This window comes from Vigna unguiculata, chromosome 9, assembly GCF_004118075.2.
Source record: "Vigna unguiculata cultivar IT97K-499-35 chromosome 9, ASM411807v1, whole genome shotgun sequence".
In the NCBI taxonomy this organism is placed as follows: Eukaryota; Viridiplantae; Streptophyta; class Magnoliopsida; order Fabales; family Fabaceae; genus Vigna; species Vigna unguiculata.
The window spans coordinates 33,924,074-33,940,850 of NC_040287.1; positions in this window are offsets into that span (position 1 = coordinate 33,924,074).

Consider the following 16,777-nt stretch of genomic DNA (forward strand, 5'->3'; position numbering starts at 1 on the left):
GATCGGTGGCATTATTTGCTTGTATTTCTGTAAGTGAACGAAAGACACCACAGCATCCGCAACACATGGACACACTTCCTTACTTTCTACAAAATGCCTTGGCGATATCAGAGTTAATAAGACCATAAAGCATGAAGCATGTCCATGCAACTCCCAATGTCTCCATCACAGTGTGAAATCATTGGAGGTTCAGTCATTCTCAGAGGGAAACAAAAGGGCATGTGAGAGAAGCTACCAGTCGCAATTTTCGTCTCTTGGTCATTGCTGAAAGGCTAGTCACAACTTCTAGCCTTTTCTTTGTTCTCCTTTTCAAAAACTGCATTCTTCCGCCAAACCTGGCTTATTTAACATTTACGTGAATCATGGACCAAAAAAGCACGTTTAGGTGAATTGGGTGGTGTTGCTCTCTACCATGCCATTGCTAGCATCTATTGCATGTCACCACCACTTCTCGAGCCCCATGGAATTCTTCTAGCACCGGTTAAGGAAAAATAGTTGCTAATTTGGTATATGTCACCATCACACATCCATCTGTAATATACTAACCAAACTTGTCATAAAAATATTAGTATTAACAGTGCAGACGCTCCTAATTTTAGACTAGCTGTCCTGAGAATAAGGTTCTTGGCGCAATTCCAAAGGTTCGGAATTGAGAATTTTTCACCTCAGGCTTCTGGAAAATGGAGATTCTGACCATGTAAAAGAATATGTGTGTACATATGTGGACAAAAGAAAGTCTATACGTGAATATGGTGTTGTGCTTTCCAGGTTGGTTTGATTTTCGAATAATTGGTCTATATCCACCACACCTATGCTATGGAATGTGGATGGTGTCTTTGGCAATCATTATATGAAAGAAAATGGTTAAACAGTTGACAAAGTGAAAATCACACAATTGAAAATTCTCCGTTTTTTACTTGGGTGGCACAATCATATGATGCCATATTTATTCAACCTTTTTATCTCTTCTTCACAACTTTCTTTGCGTAGTTATCAATTTCATGTAAAAAAGTGTGTGCAGAATGTTTTTAGTTCTCAAAAATATGGCAATGGTAAGCTTGAATTTTGGATTTCCAAGAAAAAAAACGTTAATTTTAGTCTTTATAAAACTTATCAACAACTGACTCGAATCTAGTAACTTAAATAAACCAATGTTCTAAATATGTAACACGTTTCATACCAGACACTATTTCAAACAAGATTACTGTCGAAAAATTGTGGATGAAAAAAAAATACATCATCACTCGTTAAGGATACAGTGCCATTTAGTATATGAGAACACTGTTGTGAGCATTTTAGTATTAAAAAAAGTAAAGAGTTCCAAGTTATCTAAATCGTACACTCTCAAAGGGTTTATATAGCAAGACACTCCTTCCACTCTTTAAGTGGGTGACAGAAATTGGATCCCACACAGATAAAAAAGTATGAGTCCTCTATGCATAATTGAGTTCAAATCTGCATAAAAAAACCAATTTTGTTCGTGTTATCAGACTATTTTTATTGTACAATTTTACTAACCAAGCCGTGACTAAATCTATTACGTTACCACCAACTAATTGAAATTTGTCAAGGAGTGAACCAGACATTAATAGGTTTTCTTATAAGAGTCGGATAACGAGTGAAATAATAGATTTAACAAATAACAAATCTCATTAGAATAAATTCAAATTCATGATTCTGATACCATATTAAAAAATAAATTTTAAATTTAACTCAATTTTATAAAATAACTTGTAAAGTAAAATTTGGACTTATATATTATAAACTTACCTTATTTCTGGTTGACCTGGGATCTCTAACAAAATTATTTTAAAACCGAAGTGAGAAATTTGAAATGATTGGAAAGGTTAGAGAATAACAGAAAGCAGGAATTTGACAGTGCAGAAGGAGAAATTGTGGCACTAATGGATGAAAGGAAGTGCAATAAAGTGAAAGGGGTGAGAAGCATCAGAAGAGGGAAAGGGATATGGTTGAGATCACAGGCAGGGCCTGCAGTGTGTAAGTAAATTCATGAATCATAATTGCATATGATTAATGGAAAAAGAGACGAAAAGAAGATTAGTCATAGATCCTTTGCATCATCACATGGGGAAGCAGGCTTTGGTGGGCCAAACCAGTTGTGACTTCAACAGAGAAAAGTTTATGCTAACAATCCAACTACGAGGCCGAATAAGACACTACTCATCGATCACCCAACTTATTATATATTACTATAATCCAATTCTTAGTCACGCCTTAACTTTATTAAGATCTTAAGCATGGTTTCAACACATGACTAACCTTATGTAAAAAAATGCATATATTCAACATCACCCACAATAGAACCCAATTATGATCTTGCCGTTATCGAAGTAGATATCATTAACTGAATCATTAAAGCGAAGTAATAGAATTGGGATAAGGCAAAGAGGGCTAAAAGAACAGTACCAGAAAAGTGGTACAAAGTATATTGAAAAATCCTAAGCTTGAAATTTGGGCATAGACATGCTCCCAAGTGAGCAACGACGAACGAGGAGGGAATGAAAAATGGGAGTTACCAATATTACTAATCAAAAAGTGGGTCCAATGTGATAAAAAAAAATTTAATTCAATTCAAATGTTCAGTTATATATATTTATATATATTTGGTAGACGAAGTTTGACAGGCTTTTGCACATTACACCATTTTGGACCATTTCGTCACATGAAACTATTGTTTATGGATGCTTGTGAGGGGCATTCTCAGATCACAAAAACCCACCCTGCATAACGTGTCTTCTTTCACACCTAAGCTTTTTTATTAGAATCGAAGTATGAATCTAAGGTCTACATTGACTAAAAATGAGAAAATAGAGTATTATATAAGAATAAAGATCCATAAATTCATTGTCTTAAGGTTTTGGGTTGAAAATGGTGTCAATGTGTTATATGATTGGACTCAAATCTCATTAGTGTGTTATATCTTTCCAATGAAACTTCTTTTATAGACCTAACAAATGGTATCAGAGTCATTATTTGATCAGAAACTAGATAAACTCCTTTATTATTTTCTTTATTACCATGTTCCTAACAAGCTTATTTATTTGCTATATACCATTGGTAAAATTGCTGGACTCACATTATATATGTATAAATATCACTCACATGCATGTTTTCTTCTCTTCTCTCACAAATATTCACCCTTTCCTACCTTTATGCCCACGTTTATGGCTTTTAATTATGAAAAAAGTCTGAAGTGTAGCCCCTGATTTGGGGTGTGTGGTGGAAAGAAAAGAGATTTTGAGAGGAAAAAGAAAAGAAAAAACTGATAAATCTCACCAGAAATGAAATAAATAATATAAATAAAATATGAACTCTGTTTTGTAATTTGTACTAATCATGAGATTGCTTGGTAGAGACGGAAGAATCTAAGGAAAGAAAAAGAAATATAGAAACCAGAATAATAAAATTAAAGTAGAAAATAACGAAAAGGAAAATAATGTCTGACAATACAACTAAAAAGTTATTTAACACTCGATTATATATAAACGATACATTGTTTATTCCAAAACTATTGGATAGCGTGGTATCCGAATAACTTAGTCAAAATTTGACTGATTTTTTCTGAGTATGATAAGGAATATGTGAAGAATTATTCCAAATCCATGGAATTTCCGTCACTGGAATTGACAAATGCTGCGGCTGCGGCTGCGGCTGTATCTCTTTTCTCTGTGAAATTTCTCCACTTTGGTGAATAATACCAACATCTTTTTATTTCCTCAAAATTAGTTTCATTCCTTGACTAAACAAATCACAAACTTCTTTTTTGAAGATTTCATGGATATTTATTAAGTTTATGTATTTAGTTATGCTTGATTCCATCATGATTAACAGTTTAATTGTTTCAGGTTATTGACTGAATTTCTTTTTTCTTTGTTCAAATGACATCTTAAATTAATCTCTTTAAATTATTAAATAAAGAATTAATAATATTATTTATAAAAATCTATTTGTCGTGTAGTATTTGTATAATATTCCAAAAACCAAAATTTAAAAACTGCACCACACAGTATAATAAAACATTTTTTATAAAACATTCCTAATACATTAGATTAAATAAATAAAATAAGAATTAAATAAATTTTTAGCTTCTAAATTTTAATTTAAAATTAAAACTTGTCTTTATTCAAAACATTATACAATTTGTTTATCAAAATTTAAAAATAAATTTATATAATTATTTTTAATCGAATTATGTTAGATTTTATGAATGTGTCAAGTGATGTATTGGGGTAAGGTTTGAATTTTTTACACTGTTTTATACAATTTAGTTTAAATGTCAATTTTGAAAGTAAAATTATTTAACGTGTAAAAAAAAATAACACATTTTAATTTAAAGAACTATTTAAAGTTAGAGGAACAAAATGTATCAAGATTTCAAATCATAAGAATCTTAATTTTATGTCTAAATTTAAATATTAACAAATTATTTGATAAAAAAAATGGTTTATGTTTTTAATGTAATTATGGTATGATTGTTTTTTATTGTTTGATTGGGTATGAGATGAAGAGTGTGAAAGTTACAAGAGATGTAGAGGGGAAGGGAAATAAGGTAAGTTGAGGGTAGGTGAAGTAGGTGGCATGGGGTACAAAATGAAAAACACCAAATTTGAGAACGACACTTTTTCGATCCTTCTTCTTTCATTTGTTTTAGAATTAAATATAATTTTAATTTTAGTAAATTTTGAAATTAGTTCTCTTCTAAAATTTTTTATTAATTTAAATGTGTGAATTTAATAATTTTAATTAAATTTTGTTAAATTTATTAAACATGTATTTGATAATAGTATTTGAATTGTTTACACTGTTTAATAATTTTTGTTCTGATATTAACTCATACACGATTAAAATGTTAAATAAACTTAAAAAAATTAATAAAAAAAATAAATTTACACATTTATAAAAATAAAGATTAAATTAATATAAAATTAAAAAAAAACTAATTTCAAAATTCAAGATGAAAGTTCAAAATCATATTTAAGTCTTTGCTTTATGTCTTCTGATCACAACATCGTACGCAGGAGCTCCTCCACCATCCACCAAACACCATTCTTCTTCTTCTTCTTACCCCACTCTCTCTCTCCCTTCCCAAATCATAACACACAACACAACAAACCCAATCGTACGGATATATTTCCCTTCTCCTCTGCACCTGTTTACTCTTTTTCATTTCACTACTTTAACTTCTTCACCCTTTCACTTTCTAATCATTGTCACACAAACTTTTTATCATTTTCAATTCTAATCAAGAGCATCGACTAATACAATCAAAACGGAAAATTTTCTATATCCGTTTTAAGCGATAAAATATGTGAGTGATTTCTGTTACGTCTTTAGGTAGAAGTCGGTGAAGTGAAAGAATAATAATTAAGGATTTGAATTTCGTTACAATCATTAGTGATAATGACAATAACAGTGCTCTGTGACTACTGATTTAATTGAAATTAATGTTGTTTAAAATTTAAGATAATAAATATTATTAGGTGGTGAAAGTTCAAAAATGACCTTTTGTGTAGCAGCTTTATTTTAAGTAGTAAAAGCACATGAATCATCTTTAATATGACTTGTTGAACAGAACAGACACCGGAGAATGACATGAGAGTGCCACGTGTCATCGGATCATGAATGCGGTGCAGAGTTTGCGTTTGACTGAGCCTTTGGTCAATGTCTTCCATAAAGAAAACGACGTGTCCGTGATCCTCTGCGCCTGGGTACACCTTAACGCCTACTTCTCTCTTCACGCTTCTCTTTTCAGATCTTTATACACTCAGGCTGGCACAAAACTTCTGTGTTTCACTCTTAATTTAAGATAAATTAATTTATAATATACTTTAACTAAAAGGTTAAACATATCAATTTAAAACCATCAAAAGTTTTTTATAAAATTTAGATGTTAAGAAATTATATATCTTTAAATTATTAAAAATATGTACTAATAAAATTTTGAATAGATTGTATATGAGAGATCATAGAGGGAGACGTGGGAAACTAAGATTAATTAGTGTCGGATAATTATTTGAAAATGATTTTGAAATAAAAAAAAAAAACAATGCGACGATGCACAAACAATTTTACGCGTAATTCATGGGCAGAGCACTCAAAATGGCCAAATACATAATGCATTGTTTAAAAAGTTCAAAATAAGAGACTCTTTGCTCACATCACATTTGTATTTATATGTTAGTTTAACAAAAGTATCTCATAAAATTCTTCTTAAAAAACTATTACATGGCACTCAACTATATTTGTTGTAAAATTTGTGAAGTATTATGAATCATATAATCATATATATATATATATATATATATATATATATATATATATATATATATATATATATATATATATATATATATATATATATATAAAATTTGTTAAACAGTCATCAACTTTTTAGTTATTAAAATATTTAAAATAAAAGAATGCTAATTAGTGCTTTTAGAGCATTCTTTAAGGTGTAATTATCGAATACCAAATACTAAGTTCCGTAAAAGTTTACAGATAAATATGATATTAAATTAAGTATGAACTTGATAATTATTAATGCATGTTTCCTTTACCATGAACATTATATAACTGTAATTGATAATTTATTTGTCACTCACAAAAAAATTATATTTTAATGTTGCTAAAAAATAAAATATAATTAAACGTAAAACAGAAAATAAAATATTATTTGTTTTTTAATAAATAAGACAAAAACTAATTAACATAAAATATTGTTTGTATTAAAAAAACAAAAATATTTTATTTTCTGTTAATTAATTTTTTTATATTTTAATTTTGAGTAACATTAAAATATAATTATTTTATTTTTTAATTTTTTTAATTTTTTTTATATTAAATAAATTATTATTGATTACAAATGCATAACACTTACAGTTATTGTTGTTTTCTATATAAAGTAAAAATCTACTAAAAATTATTAAAGTCATAATTCATTTAATATTACATTTACCTATAAATTTTAAAAAATTCAATATTCATTAACTACACTTATCTATGCATATTTCTCATAATTCATTTAATATTTTGTTATTGTTTTCTCTTTAACTTTTTTAAATTTTTATTATCTATCTCTTAAACAAATATTCTTTATTATAACTTCTAATATATAAATCCTATTTGATCAAATTTTGTTGAAAGTCTCACGTCAATTAGAGATAAAACAATTTCATACTATATAAATGGGATTCAAACTTCATTTTACAGACTAATTTTGTGAAATTGAATTATATTTAAAAAAACTCCTGTTATAATAAATTTTGTTTTAGGTTATATTTCGCCAATATTATAATGCTTTATTTTGTTTCTTCTTTCAGTTTCATATGTGAATATCATGGGTTTTCTAGGTGTAACAAGTTGAGAATGTTTTTGGTTGTTTGGTAGTTGAGTAGGCAGTGTGGTTTAAGGTTTTATCTTGCAGTTTTTTAACACATTTTCATGGTTTTATTATTGTTTGAAAGTAAACAATAATTAAATAAGGAGAGTTAAAATATATTTAACCATTATTTTTGTTTTTATTAAAGCCAACTTATATGTTAAATAAATATTGGTTTGTTAGGAAGTCAAATTTATTTATTAAATTTTATCGATTCGAGGGTCAAATTAAGATTTGATAGACCATATTTTGAATTAATAGAAAAATTGTGATTGGCTAAAGAAATAGGTAAGAATTAAGTTATATGCAAAATTGATAGAAGAAAAGAAAGGTTAATTTGATTTTTGGAAAAGTGTGGAGTAGTGTGGCAAATTTTTGGTTTCCTTTTTTATTTTTTTTTTATCTTCAAATAAGAGATTTTTTTCACTTTAGTGAAAGTATAAGAATAAGAAAATTATCTTTCTTTTGAGCTTTTGTATTTTTTAAATGAGATTATTTCGCTAAAGTGAGAGTATTTTACTCAAACAACATCAGTTTATGAGTAATCAATACTTGCACATGATGATTTTGCTTAAACGATAGCAATTTTTTCTTAAATGAAAATTGTATCGAAACAATTCTTTGTTTTAGCTTATTTTTTCTTAAACAATGAGGTCGACCAAGTGAAAATCCTTCTCCTTTTTTTAGAATATAATTAGAGATGATTTTGATTATGTGAGATATGGTGTATATTTATGGAGAATAAAATTAAAAAAATTACAAAGTATGATTAATGAATTTAATAACGGAAGTGATATATACATGTATGGTAAAGGATTTTATGATATATTTTAAAACTCTAATGATACATATAGTCGTATACTATAGACCTATGTATTATGTGATGAGAGAATGGAGACTTGTACATTAAATTTAGGTGAAAAGTTGTCAATACTTAATGAGACATATAATAAATAACTCTATCATAGGAAGTTGATATATAGGTTTTATATCAAAGGCATTAGATTGAGAAGTAAACCAAATATTGTAACAAATGTTAGTTTCTTATTTCAATTTAATATTAGTCTTTCAAAAGTAGTCTCTCCATATATATTTGGTATGAATGATATGTGTGGCTTTTAATAGAAATGTATGTTTAATCATATGCTGATTATGGTTTATATGATTAATTAAATAATTAGTTTACCTTTTAATTTTATAGAACAAATGATTCTACAAACGAAAGAAGTTAGATAATTCAAGATGTTTTTTTTTTCTTTTCTTTTTGTTTTAGATGGGTGTTTTAATAGAATTAAAATTGTGTAATTGAAATTTTTACAGATAATTTATGATTCTATTTTAAATATGCTTTCATTTCACTATACAAATTGAATTGAAATTATGTAAATCACATTAAATATAATTTTGAGGTTAGTTAGTTATCCATATATTTGAATTAAATGCGAAGCTGAGATGTTTATTGAATCACATGCGTGTGAAAATGACAAATAAGGTTTCACACTCAACATAACATGAGACGTTGAACCAACTTTTAAGAATTTTGTTGGATACCTTTTTTTGTTTTGGTATCACGAGTCCATTTGTTTAGTATTAATGTTGGGACAACATTTTGTTTAGTTCACCTTTACAACACTTCCATAAATTTTTTTGCTTAATTGTGGGTTGTTGCCTGCATATTGGAATGTGTTATGATGAGGCCTTGGATAATATTGAGTTAAATGTGCTTAAAACGTGCAGGTTATACAGCTAATAATTTATTTAGATATCCTAAACTTTTATAATTAGTTCCAATTTTGTGATATATGTTCAAATGACCATAAAAATGATTTATTTTTCATATCATATCATGATATTTTATGCATTGCACTAATAAAAATAATTATAAATGATCGATATAGTTAAGATTGTTCCTTTAGAAACACGACCTAAATAAAAAACAAAATGAAGTTCTGATATTTATATGCTTTAAAAATAACGTATATGTTCCCTTCACACACAAAAAACAGAGCGCATTCTTTTCGTAAGTATCAAAATTATTGGGTATAAGAGTATTAATCACTGTTAAAACAAAAGGAATAAAATAGATAATAGATAAAAAAGTATCATTTTATTAAAGGGAGAAAAACTATATATATATATATATATATATATATATATATATATATATATATATATTTCTCTCTACTTAAAAAAGAAAATAATGACAATATCTCTTTTGAATCAGAAAAAAATATATAAGGAGAACCTTTATGTCGTACTTGGATAACAATTCAATAAAATAATTCATTTTTTTGAAATTTTTGAAATTTTTAAAAGTTAAATGACTTGGATGGATAAGAAAATTAAAAAGAACTTTAAACTGACAAGTTTTAAGAAGGTATTTCAATTAATTAAAATAATAGAATTTCTCAATAATGGTCATGATAAAAAATTCACAAGTCCAAAAAGTTGACTCATATTAATCCATATAAGTTGGCCTGACCGAATGTCAAGCAAGCTGACCCTAGCTGAATATATTGGATAACAATTCAATAAAATAATTCATTTTTTTGAAATTTTTGAAATTTTTAAAAGTTAAATGACTTGGATGGATAAGAAAATTAAAAAGAACTTTAAACTGACAAGTTTTAAGAAGGTATTTCAATTAATTAAAATAATAGAATTTCTCAATAATGGTCATGATAAAAAATTCACAAGTCCAAAAAGTTGACTCATATTAATCCATATAAGTTGGCCTGACCGAATGTCAAGCAAGCTGACCCTAGCTGAATATATATTTGAAACGACCTAATTATTGAAGTTAGGCTCTTATATCAATTGTAGAATTGCTTACCACTAAATCAAAAACTATAGTTATTAGTTAGGGCGGATCTCTCTCTACTTAACATATCCTTACAAGCATGTGTCAATAAGTGGAATTTTCAAATCTTTTTACTATTTTTTTATTTAAAAAAACATAAATTATCTCTATTATGTCATGATCGTACCACATGTCATTGTTATTACTACCTGACTGACTCATCGTTGTTGTTTTCAATTCAATCCTTGTATTTAAAATCTTGATTCAATTTTTAGTCCACAATTTTTTAAATTGAGCAATTTAATCTCTCTCTTATTTGAAACTAAATTAGTAAGTAAACTTAATTACAACTTATATTTATACATGTTAAAATAATGTTTTAGAATGTATACATCAAATTATTCCGCCTAAATATTCAAATTATTTTATTTTTTACAAGTGTAAAAATGTAAATTCCTACAATTTTTTAATGAAAAAAATGTTTCAAATTAAATTCCTAAAGAATGAAAATAATAAATAGTTTTATTTAAGATGATCAAGGTTTACCTTATCATATATATGAATTTTTTAATAACTTATGAATAGAGATTATCTGATTAACAATGGCTGTCATATGAAGTATCACCTAATATTTATGATTGCTATTAAGTTATTGCATTATTATTTAGTTAGTCCTTTTATATTTTTTTTCACATAAATAGTTAATAGTTATAATCGGCTTATAGATAAATGAGTTCATCTAACTTAGAAAAGGGTTTAATATACAAATAATTTGGTCTATTTTACTTAAGAGAAGGTTTGTTTGTCGTTAATAATTTTTATATTTCGTCATTTTCTATTTGAGCACGTGTCTTTTCTAACTTTTATAATCATTATGTTCATGAAAATATTTATAGAGAATCATTTTATTCTTTATCTTTCTTTATATATTAATACAAACTGGTACCAAAGAATTAATTACTTTGACCCGTTTTTTATTTGTAGATTGTTACTCCTTTATAGACATGGATTGCCTTTATTTATTCTTTTTCATAAGAAATATATTTAAGATGTTAAAAAAGATAGTTATTACTATCAAAATTAAAAAGTTTAACACATATACAAGATTTTACCACCCTCATGTGACTTAGAAGTTAGTATAAAGACGTTGATAGGAACAATTTCTTTTTAAAAACACTTTTTTTGTCTTTATTTTTATTTTATATAAAATTGATGAAAACACGTGCGTTTATTTATTTTTAATAATAAAAAAAATGAAATTATAATTATGAAAATAAACAAATATTTTTTATAATTTGATTATAAATAGTTTTATTTATTTAATTTTAAAAATAGATAAATTTAAAAAAAAACAAATAAATAAAAAATTGATAAATTTAAAAAGAAAAGGTTATGTAAAACCGAAAAAAAATTATGGAAATCTTCTTTTTATGTATTAATATGGATTGAAGTTTTAATTCATTAATTAAATTCAGTGTTCAGATAGTCCAAATTGGAGGTTGTTTAAAGATGGAGAGTTGGGCAGATTCAGTCGAAAGAAATTATTTTATTTTATTTATTTATTTATTTATCTTATAAAACTAGGTTGTTAGGTGTTTGGTCGTGTAGTGAACGTTTCCCAAACGCAGAAGATAGATAGAGGAGCAGGTAGGTGCGACTGCTTCAACCAAAGGTAGCAATGCCTAATTAAAAAATAAATGTTTTTTTTTCTTAAGAAAAATCCATTTTTGATAATATTTTTGGTTTAGTGGTAACATCTTTCTCATCAAATACCCTCATAAATAAATAATCGCTGTCAAATTCAAATCATGTACACAAAAAAAGTTCAAATATAAAAATGTTATTATTTATTGTAATTCTACAATTATATTGTTTAGTTAAAAGAAAAAAAATAACGTTGCCAAATTTTTTAAAATTATTTAGTTTCATATGATAAGCTAAATCTGTATTGTTTTTCAAAAAGTTGCAATTATTTATAGTTTCAAAAGTCGACATGTACACGACCCGTATCTATTAGACTAAGATGAGATCATGTTAACTATTTAAATCATAATAATTCATGATTAACTATGTGATTCAAAATTAATATGTAATTAGATCATGTGACACATCCAAGGGTTAATAAACAGTAGTATAAATAACTGTTAATTACATTTATTAATTATCACATTAATTTTTTGTTGACATATTTAGTTGATTTGAATGTCAAATGTCGATTTGAAGAGGACTAGCATATGTAAAAAGGACAAATACTCCTAAAATTGGAAACTTTAAACATTTGGTGTACTTGTTAGAATATATTTAAGAACATTATTTATAAATTAATATTAGTCATAATTTATTAGTCAACATCAATAATTTTTTATATTACATTTTTTTTTCATTAAAATCAACTGGACTTAATTTTTAGTTGATGCGAGTGATGATATTTTTCGTGTTTATTGACTTATATCAACTATTTTTTTTCTTGCATTTATTGAGATTTTTATTTATTTATGTGTTGTATAGTTTTCTTGTCCACACTATCAGTGTTATTTTGTCTAAAGTTAATTTTTCTTTAAATCATTTGGAACACTTTAATCATTCTTAATTAGGATTTTTTTATCAATATTAGCTAAAAGAATTTTTTTTATCGATAGAAAAAGTAAATGAAAATATTTCACTAACAACATTGAAAGAATAGTTTAAAATTGATAGTTATTTCAAGTAAGAGAAATAACATAATTAAAAACCTTAGGGGGAAAATATTACCAAAATAAAGAAAGGAGAGTTTAATAATTAATTGAGAGAATAGCCAAAGAATGAATTGAGAGAAGTTACAATGACAATACTATTTATATGAAAGAATAAAAAAGGAAATGTATCAGAGAAGTCACTTATTTGAATGAAAAAGATGGTTTATGCCATGATAACAAAGTTGTAACAAATAAAGTTATGATATTAAGTGAATGTGTAGTTTGTTATCTTTTGACATTTTTGCATTGTTGTTGCAATAGTTAAGGTTTCAAACAACAATTATAACTTTAATTAATGATGTTTTAGCAAGGACAATCATTTGTTGTAACTAACTTGTGCTAGTGACCCCATTGTTTCCATACCAAACATACCGTAGCAATCAGAGTAGCTGTGATAGAATATTTTTTAAAATTTATGTTGGAGCATTTTTTTTTTTCATAAATAACAAAAGACCCAATCATAACTTATTCCTAACGATTTAAATGGTTCGAATATAGCTTCTTCTATTGTTGCTGCAAAATATTATGTGCGCATTTAATTTACATAATTAATATATATGGATCTGATTGTTATTAATCTTTCGAAATGACTAGAGCATATATCTATCAATAAAATAATAAAATTATAATGCAACCAATAAAAAAAAAAAGAGAGTCATTAAGATATACACACTTTATGTTTAACTTACTATAAACTTTCTGTGATATTTAATATATGAATTTCTGACATATATTTAATTCGTAAATAAAAGACGTGTGATAAACTTTACCACATGCACCTTAATAATTAGAATAATAGTTATTATGTAAATAATTGTCCATCATTAAAGTTAAGTTATTGCTCTCACGAAAAGAAATTTGACAATAAGTTGTAGTCATCAAATACTTGGCTGAAAAAAATAAGTCTAATTTTATTTTAAAAATTATCAAAATTATATGAGGGTGAATTTGAAAAAATAGAAAAGGTTGAAAATAGGAGTGAAAGAAAAAACAGGTTAAATATTACATCACCAATAATTTAAAATAAATAATTTTACATCATTAAAATTATTTATTTTAGTAATAGTGATCAAATAATTTATATTTGAGTATATTATATGCATATACATTACATTAATTTTGATTTTGTATAAAAGATATCAAAGATAATTTTAGACTATTATAAAGTTTTTGTGTAATAGTTGTATAATAATAACTTTCATGAATTTTAAAAAATTATAATCTAATTGAAAGATATTAAATAGTGTAACATTTTTTTTATAGCTTATACTTGTTTTTTATTTTCTGTTTTTATAAACTAAATTTAATTTTACGTATCTCAACTTTGAAGAAAAAAAGGTTAGATTAACTTCTTAAAATGCTAAAATGCTAGGTGTATAATTCCATTATAAAATTTAATTAATCTTTTTTTTTTATAAATATTTGTTGAGAAACTTGTTCTGATAAATCTTAATTATCCTTCCTTCCATATGCTATACCTCCAATAATTGAATTAACGACTTTAATACAGACAAGTACTGGTGAAATTGTTTATTTGAAAAGAAATTAAAGAAGATTAGACTATGGATTAGATGAGTTAGTTGTAAAGCATATTAGGTAAAAACTCGAATGGTAAAATAGTTTATATCAATCATTCAGTTTTATAAAGATTGATATTAATTTCATTTTGATAATTAATAATGTGTTTGTGTTAATTACTTGAGAAAAAAAGAAGAAGAAGGGCAATGTGTTTAATTCTGGTATATCAGGATGACTCCCTATACATTTTATAAAAAAGATTTGGTTGGTCTTTTTTACTAAATGAAAGAAAAATTTCATTAATTATTACTATATGTTATATTCATTTATTTATATTATTGATAGAAGATTATTTCATAAAATTTATTAACCTGACATCAACAATATATATCAAAAACTTAACATTATCCTTAAATATTATTGACTTTTCATGACATACCATAACAGTTTTTTAATCAAGTATATCTCGTGTATCATCTCATTTTCACGTGTAATTAAGTATATCCATAAATTTTTAAAATATTAAATATATCTTAAAAATATTTTTAAAATATTAAGTCAAATGAAAAATTATTTTAATATATAATCTTAGTAAACTTACAACATAAAATAGTAGTGTAAACAATTTTTTTTTTCTAAAATATAAATTTAAATAATTTACTATAAGTTAAAATAATTATACATTCTTATTTTGTATGAACAACTAAATTATACATTCTTAAATAATTATATTCATCTTAGCGGAATGAACCGAATGAACACTTAAAATATCATTAACAATTACCAACCTATATCCATTAATCTCTAATATTCATCTCATAAAGTTTTCACTAAATATCTACTTTGGTCGGTCTAAATTAGAAGTATCTGTGGCTGCATCTTGAATCTCTCATTAGCATCTTGATTTGATGTATTTGTTTTATTCCCCCTATTATACAAATTGAGATGTTTTGGTCACATAGTCTTTTTGATTGATTATGGAAATTGTTTAAAATCACTCTCTGATTTTCTATGTTCATAAACTTTAACCGCCTAAAAAACTTCAGGTCTAAAAAATCAAGGTATTATTCTTTAATTGAAAATAATTAAATACTTTCTATTTATATTTTAAGATTATGTATTGGGGTGAATTTTGTTTTTTCTTATTACACTTTTATTGCCGTACATTATTACATATTTAAATAATCTAAACTGTGTTTCATATGTTCCTATAAACCCTTCACACACACACAAAAAAGAAAATGTTCCTATTAAACTTGTCATGTCAACGCATGAATATATCATGTCACATGATATCAATCAATTTACTTTATAAACTTTGAAGAAGAAAAAGGGTACACTATAAACCTACCCATGACCTAGATGCTATAATCTTTCTCATATTCGAGTTTTAACAAGTAAAAAGTTAAATTGGCTTAAAAACAAATTAATAGGCATGTAAAGGATTTTTTGAGATTGAAAATCCCATGGTACCTTATATGACTGCTGAATGTGTTTAACATGGAAAATCATATGAAACTTGATTGTTACATTTTCTTTTTTTTAAAAAAAAAAACTTAATTGTACATTTTAGCTTTTGTTTATGTTTCAAGCAAATAATTTATTTTCCATTTTTTGATTAAATAAATTTAAAAATTTTGTTCTTTTATATTTTAAAAACTAAAATATACATTAACAATACTAAAATAAATAAAAGGACAATTAAACATAGATCTAACAAAATAGACCAACTATGAATCAATTGAAACCATACAATTTGATTCAGTTCAAACTTACACTACTGAAATAGGCTCTTTTAGGTCAATATACAAAAAACTAAAAAATGATTTTGAATTTTAAGATGTAAAAAAAATAAAATTAAAGTGTAAGTAGCATAGATAAAATCAATTTTAATATTTAAATATAATAATCTAATCATGTAATAAAATAATATTATTTTATAATAATTGAAAATTTAAAATCATTATTTTTTAAGATATGTCCATAAGGTATTCCCAACACAACACAAGTCCATTTAAACATAATAAAATAATAGAAGCGGCATAATCAAAAGCTCAATTATTGTTTCATAGCCAATAATTTAAATTCAAATGCATTCAATATTCAAAAATAGAGAATTTGTTTCCCTTTTCAGTATTGGATCCATTCAAACCATAAAAAACATTACAGCAAATGATGAATAAAAGAACAACTGAAATAATTAATGTTAGTATCTCTAAACTGATGATCTATAAAGTTAGGTTTAAATCAATGTATTATTATTTTTTAAAATATTATGTTGTGATATACAAGATTGACATAAAGTTCTTATAGAAATAAGGTATG